This window comes from Protopterus annectens, chromosome 9.part0 (assembly GCF_019279795.1).
Source record: "Protopterus annectens isolate FY-2018-M chromosome 9.part0, PAN1.0, whole genome shotgun sequence".
In the NCBI taxonomy this organism is placed as follows: Eukaryota; Metazoa; Chordata; order Ceratodontiformes; family Protopteridae; genus Protopterus; species Protopterus annectens.
This window is the reverse complement of record NC_056743.1, coordinates 435,223,669-435,236,475: the sequence shown is the minus strand read 5'-3', so window position 1 is coordinate 435,236,475 and position 12,807 is coordinate 435,223,669. Positions and strand designations below refer to the sequence as shown.

At 48.7% G+C, this 12,807-nt stretch overlaps 1 protein-coding gene across 2 annotated transcripts in view; it reads right to left on the bottom strand.

Moving 5' to 3' along the window:
* The window catches only part of ENKD1 (enkurin domain containing 1), a 774,007-nt gene that overhangs the window by 469,994 nt on the left and 291,206 nt on the right, over positions 1-12,807 (bottom strand). The window lies entirely within an intron of this gene.

Sequence of the window (12,807 nt, the reverse complement as noted above, 5' to 3'; positions counted from 1 at the left end):
AGGTAAAAAGGATGGATTAGTACGGAGGGATACCCTGTCTTTGTGAAAAAGTAAGTAAAGGGGACGACTGCACAGAGCATGGAGTTCGGATACTCTTCTCGCTGAAGTTATAGCTACCAGAAAAAGTGTCTTCCAAGAAAGCAACTTCAGAGAACATGAAGCCGCCTCGAAGGGGAAGAATTAAAGATGCCAGAACCAAGTTCAAATCCCATTGAGGCGGGGGTCTTTGATTGGAGGTTTGAGAAGAAATACACCCCTTAAGAAGGCTTTACAGAGTTTGTGAGCCATGATGCTGGATTCTGAAACACCAACATGAAAATTTGATATGGCAGCCAATTGAACTCTAATGGTTGATGCAGAAGATCCTAAATGAAAGAGTTCTGCTAGAAAATCTAAAATAGACTGGATAGGTGCAGTAAAGGGATCTATGTTTTTCGATGATATCCAAAAGGAAAAACGTTTCCATTTGCTAGTATAAATCTTCCGGGTAGAAGATTTATGAGAGGCTATCAAGATATCTCGGACCGAGCGAGATATTGAGGGAAGCCTGGCTAAGGTTGGAATCGGAGAAACCACGCTATGAGGTTTAGAGAAGACAGAGATTGGTGCAGCTGACCCGATTGATGGGTGATCAGATCTGGTACTGGGTCCAGATGCCAAGGCTGCTCCAAAAGGTAACGATGAAGAAAGGGAAACCATATCTGTCGAGACCAGTAAGGGGCAATGAGGATCATTGTCACTCTCAAAGCGATGGCTTTCTGAATTAGTTGAGGTATCAGTGGAAAGGGGGGAAAGGCATACAGAAGTCCCCAGGGCCAATCGTGGACTAGAGCGTCTCTGGTGGGATGGCTTGGTAACGGGAAGAGAGTGAAGAAGTCGTGACACTTGCTGTTTTGGGGAGTAGCAAAAAGATCGCAGCAAGGCCGGCCCCATCTTAGGAATACTTCTTCTAGAACTGACTTCTTTAGAGACCACTCGTGTGGCATGAGAATTGCTCTGCTCAATTTGTCTACAATAACGTTGGATTTCCCGGGAATATGCGTTGCTATCAGAAAACGCTGAGAAGAGATCGCCCATTGCCAAAGTCTGAGTGCCTCTCGACATAAAGGGTATGATCTGGTTCCGCCTTGTTTGTTGATCTACCACACTACGGACATGTTGTCCGTTTGAATTGCAATAGTCCCCGTGGGAAGAGAGTCGTGAAGGGCTTGCAACGCTAAAAGCACTGCTCTCATCTCTAAGACATTTATGTGCAAGTGGCACTCGAAAGGTTGCCACGTGCCCTGGACTGTCCTGCCCTGATAATGCCCCCCCACCCGATCAGGAGGCATCTGTTGTCAACGTGGCAACTGGGGGGGGGAGTGAAGGGTCTTCCTCGGAGAAGTTGAGGTGATGTGATCCACCAAGACAGTTGATTCTTGCATGCTTGAGTTATCAATATGGTATGGGACATCGGGAGTTGTTGAAAGGACCATTGAGTAAACAGCATCCATTGGAGGATCCTCATGTGAAAGCGAGCTAAGGGGAGAAGGGGAATAGCTGCTGCCATGAGTCCTAGTACCTTCAACACCAGTCTGGCTTTGACTTTGACACATTGTAAGAGAAGGGACACTTGGTTCCGAATGTCTAACACCCTCTGCTCTGTGAGTCTGGCTGAAAGAGTCTGTGTATCTAAGGTGGCGCCTATAAAAATAATAGACTGACAAGGCGACAAGGCAGATTTTTCGAAATTTATTGAAATACCTAGAGCTTGACAAGATTGAATGGTGAAGTCCCTGGATAGGAGAAGCTGATGTCTGGTGGTGGCAGTAAGGAGCCAGTCGTCCAGATACGGAAACACCTGGAATCCTTGACGTCTCAAGTGAGCCGTGACCACTGCCATACATTTGGTGAACACCCGGGGGGCTGTAGTGTGACCAAAGGGCAGGGCCCTGAATTGGTAGTGACTGGCTCCCAGCCTGAAGCGGAGATATCTCCTGGAGCGTCTGTTCATTTTGATGTGGTAGCGTCCTGAAGATCTATCGAGCACATCCAATTGTCCTGACCCAAGAAGGGTAGAATGGACTGTAGCGTGACCATCCGGAATTTTGTTTTTTTGACAAACTTGTTTAAGTAGCTGAGATCCAGTATGGGTCTCCAGTCCCCTGTTATTGGTACCAAAAAGAATTTGGAGTAGATTCCGGATCCTTGCTGGTCTGCCGGGACTGATTGGATGACTCTTTTTGATAGCAGCTTCGAAATTTCTAATGCTGCTTGTTCCCTTAGACCGGGTGGAACGTCTGGAAGGGATCTTTTTGGTTGGGTTGGAATGTGAATGAAGGGAATTTTGTAACCCTTGGATATGATCGACTGTATCCATTTGTCTTGAGTATGGGAAAGCCAGGCTTTTGGGTACAGTGATAACCTTCCCCCGACTGCCTCCGAAGGTGGACAGCCGGGCAGCCCCTCAGGGGTGCTGAAAGGGTTTGTCAGAGAACATTTCTCTGCTACCCTGGTTTTGCGGACCTCCTCTGCCTCTAGGGCAGCGTCTATTATTATTCCCCCCTCTGCCTCTAGAGGGGAATCGGCCTTGTGCGTCAGATGAGACTCCCTGGGATTGTTTGCGGAACCACATCTTTCCTCCCCTTTGACCTTTGGGATAGGGTCTAGAAGGGGTAGAAAAACGGACTCCTACAGCAGAGAGAGTCTTACCTTCTACCTCGCACCTGGTCAATGTATCCTTCACCTGTGGACCAAACAATGATGATACATCAAAGGGAGAGTTGGTGAAGGACGCCTTGAAAGGGTCCGCAAAGTTGCATAGCCGCATCCAGGCGTGCCTTAAGGCAACACCTGTGCCTGCGGCTCTACTGCCCATCTGCTGCGTATGAGACCAGCCGCATGGAGGAGTTAGCGATGGAATTTAGGGTTGCCAACTGGGAGTTCATTGTGTCTTTGAACCCCTCAGCTGTAGGATCCTTCATCAATTCACCCATATCCTTGAGTAAATCTCTTTGGAGACGAGTGAAGTGGCATAAGTAGTTCAGCGACCGCATTGAAAAGGTCGCTGACGAGAACATCCGCTTGCCGTACCTGTCCATGGTCCTAGATTCCTTATTAGGAGGATGGACAGGAACCTAAGGATCAGCTAACTCCTTCTTTGTGGCGCAGCCACCACCATGGCATCAACAGGGACACCTTTGGATAAAAACTCTTTGGGGGCAGTAATAAATTTGGATGGTCTCCTCGGGGTGGGTTCCACTGAGTCAGGAGCCGTCCAAGCCTTCCTTGCCACCACTTCCATAAGGGGGTCAAAGGGAGGGGACACCCAGGAGGTAGAAGGGCGAGAACCAAACGCCTCAAGATACACTGATTCATCCTCCGAAGGATTAAGGGCTGGCCAGTTCCCCCTCTGTTTGAGGATTTCAAGGATGTCAGCAAAGGAGACATCCTCAGAGGGGATCGAGGGACCTTAGGATTCCTCTAAGTCAGTGTCAGAGGTGATAGACTCAGGGGAGTCGATGTGCTTCCTCTTGCACTGCCTCTTCCTTGGGGGATCTCCTGCAGGGTCAGGAGAGACCTCGGAAGAGGAGGAAATTCCCAATGGGGAATCTTGAGGAGTTGGCTCTCTGCGGTGTGGGACAAGGGGGTGAGTAGAAATCACTGCAGGCACTGTAGATGGAGGGGCTGAAGGAGCTGACTGTGGGGCAGAACCTGGTTCTAGCACGCTCCGCATGACCTCGAAGGCACCCCTGTCAGGCAAGGCCGAGGCCCGCTCGAAGAGACAAGGACCTCCCGGCACCAACAGAGGCGGCTCCGAGCCGATGTCTGAGCTGAACTCACCAGCGAAGCTCCGAGAGGGAGAGCGGGTCGGACAAGGGTCCGATGCCACTCGCCTCGGAGCAGGCGAAGGAAGCCGAGATCCCTCCAAAGAGGAGATCGGGGCAGACGGCGCCGAAATGCAAGGTATCGGATCCGACGCACTGACAGTCATGGCTCCGACAAGCCTTGGCTCCGAACTCGAGTCGGAGGAGGAATGTATTGGACGGAATAGCCACTGACTGGTGAGTCGGGCTATGCAGCATTTGGGCCAGTGCCTCAGACTTAAGAAGTCTACTCACCACCCTCTGCAAATCATGGTCTGATAATCTGGAAGACCGAGAGGAATGAGTTTTGTGACTTCGCTCCGAAAGGAGAGGGGATCCTGGCCGAGTGCACAGATCCGATAGAGGGGACCTGGACCTCTTTCTCGAATGTGGCTCCGATAAGGGTATCGAAGCCGACAAAGTCTTATCAGCCTCGGCTCCAGCTGGAGCCGAGGTAACAGTATGAGGCTTAGAAACATCGGCTCCGGCCGGAGCTGATGTCGAAGCCTGCTTAGACTTCTCAGCAGCCGACTCAGGAGCAGGAGCCGACTGCTTGAAGTTTTTGAAGGCTTCCCGACACAGACTGAGTCGGGGGCCTTCAGGCTTTAATAAGCCCCGCAAGATAAGCTTATTCTTGCGTTCCTGCAGGACTCTAGGGCTAAAACCATGACAAAAAGCACAAGAGTCCTGCAGGTGCAAAGGCCCCAGGCAATACACACAAGAAGTGTGACCGTCTGTCAGACATTTTCTGACAGCACGAGTCACACTTCTTGAAGCCTGAGACCTTGTCTTTAGACATCGTGAAAGAAAGAGAGGCTAACACACACACACAATCCAGACACTCTCTACAGAAAAATTATTAAAATAAAATATTACTGTTAATACAGAAACACACACACACAAGCCCCTACAACACTAATCTAATAAGGGACTAGGGTGAGGGAAGGGCCAAAGGCCTAGAACAAGGGTAAAAAAGGAAGGGTTCGACAGATAAGGGTCGATATAACTAAAAGTTAAAATTAAACTATAGGATATCTATTAGAACTAAAAAGGGGGGTTATTAGCAGTACCTAAAGGTAAAATTTGACTAACCTGCCTGAGCCAGTAGAAAAGCGCACCTCGTCAGCTATAGCGGCAAACGAGATCTGAGTAGTTACCGCCTAGCATTGTGGGATATAGGGGAGCCTCGAGCCGGTGGAATTAGCTCTCGAGCTTTAGTATTGGCCGAGTCGGAGCCGAGGATCGGCTCCGAACCCATCCAGCAAGAATGAAGGCGAGATTGACAACTTAACATTAGTAGACGCAGATACCCCCAGAGTGGAAAAGGTGTGATAAGTAATCCAAAACTGGGGCTGACAAGGGGTCTAACTGTTTGTTCGGTGCCCATAGAGAAACACTTTTCCATTTATTGAGATAGATTAGTCTGGTGGATGATTTATGAGATGCAATAAGAATATTGCGCACTGGGGACGAGAGATTTTCCTGCCTGACAATCATAGGAAGTGGAGAAACCAAGCTGTCAGCTTCAGGGTTGTTAGATTGGGGTGAATCAGACCCTGCGGATGGAAGATCAACGTTGGGGATGGACTGAGGATCCAAAGTTGATCTAGCAGGTGAGGCCAGAGGAAGGGGAACCAGACTTTTCGAGGCCAATATGGAGCAATGAGGATCACTTTGCTTTTCAACTGCCGTGCTTTCTTCAGGAGGATACTCATAAAGTAGACCCGAGGGCCAAGTGTGGACTAGAGCGTCTCTTGGTGACTGTCCCCGAGGGGGAGGGGGGGGTCAGAGAAAAATAGTTGCTACACTTGAAGTTGGTTGGGGAGGCGAATAGATCGCAGCAAGGCTGGCCCCAGTGGTTGAAGATTTTTGCCGCTATCACAGGGTTGAGGGATCACTTTTGAGGTTGTAGAATGCACCTGCGCAATTTGTCCACTATCACATTGGAGCTCCTGGGAATGTACATTGCAATTAGAAAGCAGTTGGAAGTTATCGCCCATTGCCATATTCTCAAGGCCTCACGGCATAACGGGTAAGATCTGGTGCCCCCTTGTTTGTTGATGTACCAGACCACTGACATGTTGTCTGATTGGATTGCAATAATCCGTAATGAAAGGATGGAATGAAATGCTTGCAACGCTAGTAGCACTGCCCTCAGTTCCAGGACACTGACATGCAAAAGGGCCTCTGTCTCCGACCAGGTGCCTTGGACCGAGTTTCCCTGACATAGCCCCCCCCCCCAATCAGGGAGGTGTCCATGGTCACAGTGGCTTTTGGTTGATGGGGGCTGAAGGGGCGAGACCATTGTTGGGGATTTCGAGACGTCCACCAGAGTAAATCTTGCTTGCATCTCTGAGTTACACTTATCTGAAAAACAAAGGATGTTATAGAGTGTGCCACTGAGTGAGAAGTAACCACTGAAGGAGCCTCATGTGGAATCTGGCTAGGGGAACACTGGTGATTGAGGCTGCCATTGACCACCAGAGTTGGAGTACAGATCGAGCGGGAGATTTGTGGTGACAGAGCAGTGGTTGAACCTGTTGCCTTATTCTCTGAAGCTTGTGGTCCAGAAGAGATGCTGTGCAATTTCTCGTGTCCAACAGTACCCCGATGAATTCCAAAGACTGGCCTGGGGTCATGTTGGACTTCTCCCAGTTTATAGTAATTTCCAGGCATTGTGCTGTGAGGAGAGTGTAGTGCAGGGCTTCTTCCAGTAGACGCTTGGTGGAGGCGGTGAGGAGCTAGTCTTCTAGATATGTAAACGCCTGGAATCATTGAAGTCACAAGTGAGCGATAACCACTGCCATGCATTTGGTGAACACTCTGGGGGCTGCAGAGAGACCGAAGGTCAGTGCTCGAAATTGGTAACAACTGGCTCCTATGCGGAAGCAGAGGTATCTTCTTGAGCGTTTGTCCATTTTAATGTGGTAATACGCATCTTGAAGATCTACAGAGCACATCCAATCATCTTCTTCCAGGAGAGGAAGGACAGACTGAACTGTGACCATCTAGACTTTCTCTGTTTTTACAAATTTGTTCAGTGTGCTGAGATCCAGAATTGGTCTCAAGTCCCCTGTCTTTTTTGGCACTAAAAAGAACCTTGAGTAAAAAACGGATCCTATCTGGTCTGGGGGGACCGTTTGGATGAATCTTTTTTGTAGCAGCTTTTGGATTTTGTGTGCTGCTGCTTCCCTTTGACTGGGTGGAACATCGGGTAATACTCTGGATGAGGTTGGACAAAGATGGAAGGGGATGCAATAGCCTCTGGATATTATCCTTTGTACCCAAGAGTCAGTGGTTATGTTTTGCCAGGCAGTTAGGTACAAGAGAAAATGACTCCCGACCGCTTGCAGAGGTGAGCAGTCAGGCAATGCTTCAGGAGTGCTGGTAGGGTTGGACAGAGAAAGAATCTCTGGACCCCTGGTTTCGGGACCTCTTCTGCCCCAAATGGGTTTCCCCTCTGCCTCTAGGGGAAAACTCGGCACTTGCGTCACGGAAAGAGCCCTGTGATTTCCTGTGCCACATCTTCCCGCTCCTCTGATTTCTGGAGTAGAATCATTGAGGAGTGGAGTGTCTGACACCAATGGCAAATAGGGTCTTGCCATCTTGTTCACATCTTGCCAGCGTATGTTTAACTTTAGGGCTAAACAAAGAAGCGGCCTCAATGGGGGCGTTCATGAAGGAAGCCTTAAGGGAGTTCGCAAAGGTGCATCCAAGCATGTTGTCTGATGACTATACCTGCACCTACTGCTCTAGCCGCTCCTTCCGTTGTGTAAGAAATAAGACGCATGGAGGAACTGTAAATGGACTCTAGGGTGGCTATCTGAGAAGCTACGTTGTCACGGACCTCATCAGAAACAGCTCCTGCCAAGGCTTCAGAGAGTTGGTTGATAAGATCCCTCTGGGGCCTCAAAGTGTGCCATATAGTTCAAAGATCTTACGGCGAAGGTCGATGAAGCAAATACATGCTTTCCTAGTCTGTCTATCTCCCAGGACTCCTTGTTGGGCAGATGGACAGTTTGGCTCTCTTCTGCCAAGTCTTTCTTAGTTGCAGCTGCCACCACCATGGCATCTACTGGAAGACCTTGTGACCAATGGGGATGCTCAGCTGGGGGAGATAAGATTTTATCAGGTCTCCGGGTATCGCTTCTAGGGTGTCAAGAGCCTTCCATGCTCGCTGGACAATGTGCTGGACAAGCTCATTGGCCGGCGGGATAACCCAGAAGGTAGGGGGCCGGTCACGAAAGGACTGCAGGAATACGGATTCCTCTAAGGAAGGTTTAGAGTACTTCCAGTAACCCCTCTGTCTAAGGGTCTCGAGGATGTCACCAAAGGACACCTCATCAGAGGGTGACCATGGGGACCCTACCCTGTCATCAAAGTCCATATCTTCAGTCTAAGACTCCTCAGTGGAGTCCATGTGCTTCTCTTGCATGAAGCTTTGCGGGATACTTCCTCAGTGGGAGGTTCTGGGGAAGACTGCAAAGAGGGGGTCTCCTGAGGGGGGAGAAACCTGAGGCCCTTGTGCCCGGTGGCTGTGGCTTGTAAGAGTTGCGGCACAGAGGCGGGAGAGGACTCCGACATGTGGTTTGGTTTGCCTGTGGAGGCAAGTGCCCTCTCCATGGCCTGGAAGTCCTTCCCGCACAAGGAGGGATGGCAGCCCGGAACTGAGCACGACAATCTCTGAACCGGGGTCACACCCAGCCCCGACAAGCCGCCCCCCAGACCAGGAGTCTCAAGAGGATGGGTGTATATCACAAACTCGAAAGCTAAGAATACTGAAGCTCCAAACCTCGAAATGGAAACTTCGAAACCGGAAAACATTGAAGGGTAAAGCGGAGATCGCCATAGAGTGCGGGAAGGGAAGATTTCCATTTCTGCACTGTAGTGCGATCTCGGAGTTGGTATATTTAAGTAACGGGGGTGCTGGGGGCCTTGCCCCCTTGCATAGAGCGTCTTTTGCATTGTTTTGGATGTGTACTGTTTTTTTCCCCCACGTTCAATGTTTTCTGGTTTCGAATTTTCCAGTTGGAGGTTTGGAGCTTCGATATTTTTTGCTTTCGATCATGTGATATAAACCCAAGAGGACTGTGAAGCATGAGTGGACTGTGAAGCATGAGAGAGGGAGGATTCCTGGAGGGTGCCATAGAAAAAATCGGCGTGGAACCAAGAATGCCCTCCCCCACGGCACAGTCACCGGCCTGAGAAGAGCCTGATGCCCAGTGCACCGAGGGCCAGAAGGACAACAGGCTCCAAAGTGAGATCCGCTATTGGGGTCAGAGGGAGGGAAGCTGCTGTCGGAGTAATGGGCTTCGATACTTGGGTGGAAGTCAAAGGAGGAGTGCACGTTGGAGTTTGAGGAGACACGTTCACCTGAAGGAGGGAACGTGGGTTTCGATGGTTGCGATAGAGACCTCTGGCCACAAGCAACTGGTCAACAAGCCACAACACATCTTGCTCAGAGAGGCTCCCGGTTGACCTCACAGAGAAACCTGAGGGCGATTCTGGCCTTTTTAGAAAAGGACTATACTGGTTACTAATGAATGGATCCAAGGAAGGAGAGTACTTGGTCTTTGCTAATTCGAGAGGTGCAGAGCCTAGAACCAAGGATGTCTGCACTGAAGAGAATAGTGTCGAAGTAGTCTGCGCCGACGAAGTCAGCGCCATAGAAGTCGAAGGTGTCTGCACCATAAAAGCAAGTTTCTGCACCGATGGGTACAGTGCCGTCGAGAAAGGTGTCTGCACTGGTAACAATGATGGTGTTGAAAAGGACTACACCGAAGAGCATGTCAGTGCCGAAAGTATCTGCACTGTGGAGGACAGTAAAGTACAGTTTTGTACCTACCATAAATGTAGATGTTCCGAGTGCTAATACAGCTGCAGTAATCACAGATGGGTTTTCTGCCGTCAGGCAGGTCCTCGGTCGGCCGAATTCCAAAGTCTAGGTCCGGCGTCGGTTGCTGTCGCTTTCCTGATGTCAGTGAGACAGGGGTATATAAGACACAGCCGACGCCATTTTCTTCAGTCTTTCTTGCCCAAGATGTCAGGTGCCCCCAGTAGGAAGGCAATACATAAATTATATTTATATACATGCAATGCAATATAATCAAAAATCAGTAGATGCAAGCAAATATACCATAGAAGGATAACCCAATCAGGTTGTATGAAAAGGGTAAGCCCTAGGCCTTTACCAAGAGAGGAAGGAGGGAGGGTAAACTGTACTGCAGCTGTATTAGCACTCGAACATCTACATTTATGGTAGGTACAAAACTGTACTATGTTCATCGTGCATACAGCTGCAGTAATCACAGATGGGTAGAATCCCAAAGCTACGCACAGGGTGGTAGGCACTAGGTGGAACTGGGATGAGCCAGAATGCCCTGCAACACAGCAGTGGCAAAGCCTGCTCTAGTTTTGGAATATAAAGGCAGGTGGTAGTGTTTTGTGAAGGTATGCACAGAACTCCAAGTGGCTGCCTCCAAAATATCTTTGGTAGGAACTCCTCTGAGGAAGGCTGTAGAGGTAGCTGTGGCCCTGGTGGAGTGGGATCTGATGCCTGTAGGGACAGATTTTCCATGATAGTTGTAACAAAACCGTATGCAGTGGCCTATCCATTTTGAAATTGTCTGTTTGGTAACTGGCTTCCTTGAGCTCCTACAGCATAGGACACAAAAAGTTGTTCTGATTTCCTGAAAGGCTTTGTTCTGTCCAAATAATAACGTAGCTGTCTATGGATGTCTAAGGAGTGTAGCAGCCTTTCCCCTTTGTTTTGAGGATTGGGGTAAAAGGTAGGTAAGTGTATGGCTTGATTTAAAGCTACCCTGGATACCACTTTAGGCATAAATGACGGGTTGGTTCAAGGAAACCCTGTCCTGATGGAAGATGAGAAAGGCTGCACAGCCATGAGGGCTTGTAGTTCAAACCCTCACGAGCTGAGGTAATGGCCAGAAGGAAAGCTGTTTTCCAGGACAAATATTGCAAATCTGTTGAGGCAGCTGGTTCAAAGGGAGGCAATGTTAATTTTTCTAGAATGTAATTAAGATCCCAGGCTGGCACTGGTTGTTTCCTTGGTGGTCTTATATTCTTAGCCCTCTGAGGAACTGTCTTAATAGTGGGTGAGAGAATAAGGGTGGATCCGTGTTGAATTCTGCAGAAATGGCTGAGGCATGGATTTTATGGAGGAAAATGAAAGTCCACTGTTCAGCAGCTCAGCTAGATACTGTAATACCTGAGGCAAATTCAGTTTTCTAGGGTCCTGGCCTTTTTTCTCATTCCAAGAGCAAAACCGTTTCCATTTTGGCGGAGTAAGCCTTTCTAGTAGATGGCCTTCTGGCCTCCAAAATGACATCCTGCACCTCTTTGGGGAGTAGGGTCTGTTGTGGTGTTAAGGTATTTTCCATGCAGCGAGATTGAGTGTTTTCAGCTGACTGTGAAGAGTTTTGTAGCTGTGCTGAGTCAGCAGAAGAGGCATTAGAGGTAGGGGCCAGGGAGGAGTATGTGTTAGGCTCCTCAGGAGTGGGTACCAGTGTTGTCTTGGCCAGTCTGGAGCAATCAGTATCATCTTCGATCTGTCTGCTCTTGCTTTCAAGAGCACCTTGGGCAGAAGAGGCAGAGGTGGGAAAGCGTAAACTGTCCATGCTGTCCAACTGAATGAAAGGCGTCCCACTCTCCAGGCCTTTGGATGAAAGGTCCTTGAACAAAACTTTTCCAATTGATGATTCCTGTGGGAGGCGAAGAGATCTATGTCTGGCCTCCCCACGCTGGATTATCTTTGTAAACACTTGAGGATGCAACTTCCATTCGTGTGGATCTGTCATATTTCTGCTTAGATTGTCTGCCAGCGTGTTTTCCAAACCTGGCAAGTACTGTGCTTGAAGTTCGATTTGCCATTCCAGAGCCAAGTTCCAAAGTGTCATGGCTAGTCTGCACAGGGGTATGAATGTGTTCCTCCTTGTTTGTTTATGTACCACATTACTGTGGTGTTGTCTGTTCTTATCAATAATTGTCCTGGATGCAGGAGGTCCTTGAAAGCTGTAATTGCATTTATCACTGCTAGCATTTCTTTTTGATTGATGTGAAGGTGCTTTTCCTTTTGGGACCATTTGCCCTGAATGCACCTGTCTGTCATGTGCGCCCCCCATGCGTAATCTGAGGCGTCTGTTGTGATGACTTGATTTGCTTGAGGCTTGCAGAATGGGAGACCTGTGTTTGTTTGACATGCTTGGGCCCACCATAGAAATTCCTTTTGCAAACATGGAATTATTGGTATTATTGTTTCCAAACTGTGGCTGTGTTGAGACCATAGGTTTTAGGTACCATTGAAGTTTCCTCATATGCAACTTTGCACATGGGATTAAAAGAATGCAAGATGCCATGAAGCCCAGAGCCTGCAGGATTTTCCTTGCAGTAAGCCTGGTACAATTTGCTAGTATTTTGAAGTACTGAGTTAGTTGCCCCTGTTTTTCTGGCGTAAGATAGGCCATCTGGGTGTTTGTGTCCAAGTTGGCACCCAGGAAAGTTATTTTCTGAGATGGTGTTAGCCTGGATTTCTCTTTGTTGATTGTGTATCCCAGAGAATTCAGTAACCGTGTTGCATAAGCCAGATGTTCCAGAAGTATGTGCTTGCTGTCCGCTTGGATCAGGCAGTCGCCCAAATAAGGGTAAATTTGTATCCCTTGAAGTCTGCAGTAGGCAATTACTGATGCCAGGCATTTCGTGAATACTCTGGGTGCAGTAGATAAGCCAAAGGGCAATGTAGAGAATTGATAGTGGATTGAACCTGCAAGAAATCTGAGGTATCTTCTGCAGCTTTGTCTGATTGGGACATGCAGGTATGCCTCCTTGAGGTCCAATGTTACCAGCCAAAACTCCTTGCCCAGCATGGGAAGAAGCTGCTGTAATGTGAGCATCTTGAATTTTGGTATGAGTAAGAATGTGTTTAGGATGGATAAGTCCAAAATGG